Genomic DNA, 7,592 nt, shown 5'->3' on the forward strand with positions numbered 1-7,592 from the left:
TCACCATGGCCCAAAACATGGATGTGAGATTTCCACCAAATTGCAGGGTACCAGAAGAGTGCCTCTCATGCATGGAACAAGAACATATACAGTACCACTACTTTTGACTAGTACTGTAAGTGTATTTCTATGTAGCCCGCTTCTTGTAAAACATGTATTTCATGGCTTTTAAGGGTCATCCAGCAATATACAGCTAGCATGTTAGCTAACCTAGCTAGCCATCCAGCTAGCCTGGCTAACACAGTCCTGCAGGTTACCCTTCTGTGTTTAGGCACTGACTAGATGAGAAGGGCACACAATAAACATAGCTATATATACTATATATACACAGTGGGGTCTAAAAGTCTAAGACTACTTTCCCATTAAAATTTAATAAGTTGGATTAACTGCAAAGTGTTGGGTTAAGGCTAAATTTCAGCAAATACACAGGGACGTGCAGAGGATGTTTGAATGGCAGTTGCCGAAATTCATAAAAGGTGATTTTTTATACAAATAATTAAATAGATAGGCAAATATGATAAACAATTAAAATAAACAATATTCAGCACACATTAATTACATATACTGTAATATACATACTGTATATATAAGCCTGTTGGTCCCCTGTGATTATTTAATATGTACAGGTAATTTAGAAAGTACTTTCAGTGTAATTTATTTCTACCTCCCTCCAAAATTACAGCTTTATTGTCAGATCAATGCATTTCGGCAAGTGGCGTCCATCAGGATCGTCATACAACAAATACTGTTTACTGTATATATAAACAACCAGTCACCATAAAGAGATCCCTGATCTATAAACAGGAAATGCGTGCAGGCAGCACACAAGCTTGTATAAATGTGGTCTTAGCCCAAAACGTGCCTTTTTACAGTGGCATACTTTAAAAACCCTTTACAAAAGTGCTATAAATATATAAATATATATATATATATATATATATATATATATATATATATATATATACACATTGCAAGTGTCTTAAAAAAAATGTCAAAGATAAAATGCAATAAAAAATAGGAAGAGCAATGAGATACATTATAAAAAACACAAGGCAACTAATAAAATGCTGCTATAAAAATTAATTGATATCTCCCAATTTATACCACCTGGGAAATACTTGTGTTTATTATAATTACTCTTAAATAATTAACATATGTTTTATATTGCTAATAGATTTATACTAACAGGAAATTATTGAATATGTACAACATTAGATTAGATTAAATGTTTTTCATTTTCCAAGATCTTTCTGGAGCTGTCCCACCACCACCCAAAATTTTATTGAATTTGTTATAGCCATTTCCTCTGAGAATTGCTTTGTGGCACAATAGTGTCCATCAATAGCAAAAATCAACCAAATTTGTTAGGCATGCTGGCTGCTATGAGTGACACTTTTCACTGTGAAATCTGCTTAGAATTAGCACATTATATAGATTTGAAACCCGTCATACAGTATGTTTTGTGTTTGTAATTAAATAAAACACATATGATTAAAATGTTTGCAGTGAATTAGGTACTGTTGTTATCAGCAGAAAGCTGAACATCTTGATAAATATCTTTTTCTTCTCCATAAATGTCCAGAGCATCTTCAGCAAAGGACTGCTGTAGACTTACATAGGTGTCATCATAAGCAACACCGTCTTCATACACCGCTTCCTCGCTGTTGTCTTCTACAGAAAAATAGGTCTCCTGGTTTCCTCCATAACAATGGAATTCAGCGTTCCCATAGACAGGATCTTCATCGCTCTCTTCTTTATCATGATCTTCGTCACTGTCCACCATCCCACATGTTTGCTCCTCCTGCCTCTTCTTCAATGGTTCAAAGTTCATATAATGCTGTTCCTCCTCCTCCTCATTGTCGGAGTCTACATAATGATTCCTGACAGCCACTGGAACACAAGCACAGAAACAGAATGCGTCATGAATAAGAGACTCAACTGTCTAAGTAGAATTACCGCCTCCTGGTTGCATGCCTCCGTATGCCTCCACCAGCAAGCCACGTTGCAGGAAGTATGGTCACAGTCTCTCCTTCCTGAACTACAGCATGAATGTTTTTGCAGAACATTATGATGTCACCGGGAAGTTGACCTTTGACCATTTGGATATAAAATGTCATCACTTTATTTTATCCCTATAGATATTTGAGTTAAATTGTGTCATAATTAGTGTATGTGTTTGTGAGTTATGGACAAAAATGTGTTTTGTGAGGTCACAGTAACCTTGACCTTTGACCTTTGACCACCAAAGTCTAATCAGTCCATTGTTGAATCCAAGTAAAAGTTTGTTCCAAATTCCCTCAAGGTGTTACTGAGATATTGCGTTCACAAGAATGGGATGGACAGACAGACAACTTGGAAACACACACACTTGGATACTGAAGTGTGTCTTGAAAATGGATAAAACAAACAACAGCTCTTTCATGTAATGTAATGTGTGTAATGGTTAGTACAGACATTGAGATTGTCGTCTTCTCTTGCAGACCAGATAGATCACCACCAAGACCAGGGGCACAAGGCTCCCAGCAGCCAGTGAGGAGACCGGCAGTGACAGCGACACTAGGAGAGAAAACACAGACAGTTACTGTTTTTTGTTCAGAATCAGAGCATGTCTGATTCTCTATTGTATAATGTTTTTTTCCTATTAAAGGTATAGTCTGTTGTTAGAGTCAAGCTGTTTCTTTAAGTGTTGTCTTTAGGAATCTGACAATGATTGTTGTAGTATGATATGTAGGCATGGATTTAGGTATAGGAGCAGGGACATGGCTCTACCCATGTTAAGGTGCTGCTGAAGTGTGCCTACCAAGTCCACACAGTATGTTAAGGTATGTGCAGTGCTGCCAGGTTTACAGTTGAAGTCAGAAGTTTACAGTCACCAAGTTGACTGTGCCTTTAAAGGTTCTGTAAACCATCATCAGTGCCAATAGAACGCACTAGACCACCAGGATCTCAGACCAAAACAAATGCTTCATCGGCCAACTAGCAATAGCAACATTTGCTGAACACATTTATAATATGGGTAACAGCAAGTCAGATGATGTTAGTATACCTATTGTAGCCGGTCACTAACGAAAACAGACAAATAACATGTATGTAGCCATCAATTTAATTACACATTAAGAAGGAATGACACTGATGGAGCCGGTAAAGACACTAATGGAGCCAATAAATTCTACCTACTTACACTTAATGATGACAGTAATTGATGTTGTCTCCGTAGAAATGAATTTCCTTGATGACAGTGTGACTTCATACACACAGCTGTAATTGCCCTGGTGTTCATAGTCAGCTGCAGGGAACTCAAAGGTACTTGAGTGGTTGATTGCAGGCTTAGTGACAGCGGTCTTGGAACCAGAGAAGATGAGAGAGAAATCACCCCCAGGATAGTTGGAGGAAACTGAGCAGGTGATGAAGAAGCTGTAACCCCTTGTGACCTTTGTGGCTTCAGGACTCCAGACCAACCCTCCATCAGGAGATGTCAGGGCGATTTTGGGCTGCTGCAGGGGTACTGGTTACAAAAGAGACAACATAATGTGACCATTTAGTTTTCTTAAATTTGTAAATCAGTAATGCTAAGGATAGATACTACACATATTTAAAGCTGTGCTACTCTGAAAAACAGTGGAAACAAGAATGCAAAATAATCCAAGTTAAAGGAGAATATGGAGTTTGGGTGGAACCAAATAATACAAGATGATGTCCTCATACATGACTTAGGATTAGTATTAGTCTGATACTGGCCAAAAACAATAGATCAGATATCAGATATAAGACATCTCTAGAAAAAAACAACTAAAAAAGTAATATGACAAAGTTCTTGCAACTGCATTGACTCATAACAGTTGTATAATGCAATCATGGTATTCAACAAGGTATTCACTCTCTGCATACTTTCTAGTATACTTGATCATTTATACATGTAAATGACAAACCAAGTTCAGGTTGTGGATTTATTTTTCTTACCAGTGACTGAAAGCCTGACAGAGTCACTTAGAGGAGAGCTGAAGTCTGGACTTGAAATGTTTATCTGATACTGACACTGGTACAGTCCTTCATGATCAAAGTTCACTTGACGAATGCTGAAGGTGGTAGAGTCGGTGGTTGACGTTTCGGTCTTTCTGAATGAGCCTGACGTCTGCTGTAGAGTGAATGTTCCACCTAAATGCTGAGTTTTGATTGTACAGGTGATACCAATGTCCTGACCCCAGGTAACCTCACCAACAGGGTTCATGGAGATGCTGGGCTTTGGGAGGGTCACTGAAAAAAACACCAGTATTAGAGCTGTAATGCCTTTAAAGTTATAATATGTAACTTTTCCACATTAAAATGTCTAAAATGACAAGACAATGTACATTTATTTTTGAGTTGTGTACCTACATTATCCCAAATGTTTCCAGTAATTCTCAAACCTAGAGAAATCTGTGATTTTAATCATGGTAGGTTGCCTGTCAATTACATCATCTCCCCTATACGTATGTGTTGGGGTTGTGGTTGCCTGCCAGAAGCTCAAAATGGACTTTTATCCAGTTTTAAGACACATTTTAAGATAAGCTTTTTGCACCTTAGTCATTTTCAACTTGGGCCATTTTAATTGACCATAAAACCTGGGTTGGCATCAAGGATACTGCCCTCAGTTGCTTTTACTTGTACCTAATACTTCAGATAGAACCTGCTATGGGCACCGTAGGTAACTTCGCATCTTCCACAATTCGCATTACCTGTGGTGTACCACAAGGTTCGATTTTAGGTCCAATTTTATTTTCCATCAACGTGCTTCCACTTGGCCAAGTCATCCAATGCCACAACATCTCTTTTGCTACACACAGATATACTCTAGGACGTGATGACCTGGAACACCAAGCTGCCGTTTTAGACAAATAAAATGACATTAACTGTTGGATGGCACAACATTTCTTTCAACTTAACCCTTTTCAAAATCAGAAATAATACTGTTTAATCCACCAAACCCCATCAGTCCCAATCAGACTGCCAATGTAAAATCCATTGCTAGAAATCTAGGAGTATTATTTGATTTACACCTGACCTTCGATCACCACATAAAAAAGTTGTCCAGTCCTGTTTCCTCCAAATAAGAACCATCTCCAAAATCACTCCTATAGTCTCTCACCATGATCTAGAAGACAACGTCACTCATGCATTTGTTTTCTAAAACTGAAATAAAATCCCTCCTCTCTGGCATAAGCCAAAAGTCATTCTCCCGCCTCCAGCTAGTTTTAACAGACAACATCACATCACCCCAGTCTTGTCTTGTCCTCATTTAAGAATTGATTTTAAGATTTTACTGATCACTTTTAAAGCACACCGGGGCCTGGACCCAAGCTACATTACATAAATTATTAACCCCATACAAGCCAGTACGCAGCCTTAGATCCTACGATGGGGCCCTTCTGGCTGTTTTAAAGACAATGCTTAAATCTAAAGGTGATTGTGCTTTTGCCATCAGGACCCATCCACTTTGGAACAACCTGCCGGAGGAGATGAGGCTAGCTGGATCAGTGACTTCTTATGTGTGATGTTGTGTTTTTATTGCCCCTTTATCATCCTTCTACTGCTTTTTTATGGCATTTAATCTCTCTGATTGTCCTTAATTATATTGAGGTAGGCCTATATTGTATGTCTTCCATCTTTAACTTCACCTTGCTTCTGTCCTGCTTTTGTTTGGCTTTAATATCCACCTTTCTGTTGTTATATTGCCTCTAAGCATCTTGTCTATTATTGCTTTTGCTTCAATTGTCAAATCACTTTGTAAACTCTGTTTTTAAAGGTGCTATATAAATAAAGTTATTATTATCAATATTATAAATGATTACTTACTAATAACCTTAGATGGAACCACCTGAACAGACGACCCCAGCATCCTCACCATGTACACAGTCCTTTTGTCCAAATCCACTGTACTGACACTCACTTACAGACCTTTATTTATTTTCATATTCTTTTATAGATTTATTTTTTATAGCACTCCGATGACTCCATAGTCAAACATAATATTACAACATACATACATAGCAGATACAGTAAGTGAGTCAAAATTCTTCTCACCTGAACAGATGACACCAGCGTCCTCACTATGTTTACAGTCATGTGTCCCAAATCCTCTGTGCTGACACGCACTTAGAGACCCTTCATTTCCTGAACAGTCCACATCATCAAGCCAGATCTGCCCGGTTCCTGGACCAAATTGGGCTGATTGAGGGGCACTCAGTGCTGTACCACAGCCCACCTGTCTGCACACCACCTTAGCATCATTTAAGCCCCAGTTGTCATCACAAACTGTCCCCCAGACGTTATTGTGATAGATTTCAACTCTTCCAGAACATTGAGTAGATCCAGATCCAACCAATCTGATCTGAGAACCTGACGAACATAAAACATAGTTTACAACATTTAGTTTTTTATTCCAGTTACATGTATATCCTCAAATCTGTGCAACATGGAGCCTCAAAGTTTCCAACCATCACTTTCATCCTATATAGGGTTGTGAGGGGCCTGGAGCCTGTCCCAGGTCATACGAGAGGCAGGAATTCTGTGATCCCGCAATCAAATATTGAATACTTAAAGCTTACTTAATCAGGATAACTAGAACAGCATTTGGATGACTATTACTAAGAAAATAATTTCAGTAGTAGTCACAAAAATAACTCCTGCAAACTACTTTAGCATCACGTAAGTCCCAGTTGTCATCACAGACAGTGATAGATTTCATCTGGTCCAGTGCACTGAGTAGACACAGTTTATCTGACCTGAACACCTATCAGCTATGTAAAACACAGCGTACCATATTTAACTGTACAAATCACACGGGAGAATGGACTGACCTGCAGCAGGTGAAGATGAGGTCAAGAGAAAAGAGACTGTAGGAGAGAAGAAAAAACAGTTCATTATATAGTCAGAAATGTGTTTATATTTACATTATTTATCACCATCATCCAACAGAGTAACAGTTCTTCTTAATAATGTATGTGTGTATATAAAATACATACATATGGTATCTATAAGGCATTTTATTTCCCTCTTCCCTCTCCTCAATGCACAATTTACAGTGTATTTTTATTGGAGTGGAAGCAAACTCAAAGTAAGCAAAGTCTTCTTCCACACCAATAAAAATTACTTGTCAGCTATATAATAGTGAAAAGTCATGATGATTTGGCAACTGCAGTTCCCGTTTACAATGAGGTTTGCTTTTATTCTACGATTTTTAAACACATTCATGGACAGCTGTGTAAAGAGTGAATTCCACTGATTGAATCAATGAGTGTATGATGTCTGTTTGTTCAGATTTGACTCTGAGAAGTTATGTTTGTGCTAAATTGAGTCAGTTTTGAGATAGTTTTGAGTGTGGTGGGGTGATGGTAGGGTTGAAAGTCACTGCAAAACATTTGTTTTCCGAGTTCATTATCTGTGCATGTCCAAATAATGTGTTCCTATTGGTTTATGCCCCGAGGAAAATACAATCATCGGAAATTAAGACTGGACACACTCATGATTCAGCTGTTATATTTTGTTTTCTATCTTCAGTCCCAAAGAACCTTTGGCATGTCAGAACTACATTTTAGCTTCAAATGTGAAATGTG

The sequence above is a fragment of the Seriola aureovittata genome, chromosome 17 (assembly GCF_021018895.1).
Source record: "Seriola aureovittata isolate HTS-2021-v1 ecotype China chromosome 17, ASM2101889v1, whole genome shotgun sequence".
Lineage (NCBI taxonomy): Eukaryota > Metazoa > Chordata > Actinopteri > Carangiformes > Carangidae > Seriola > Seriola aureovittata.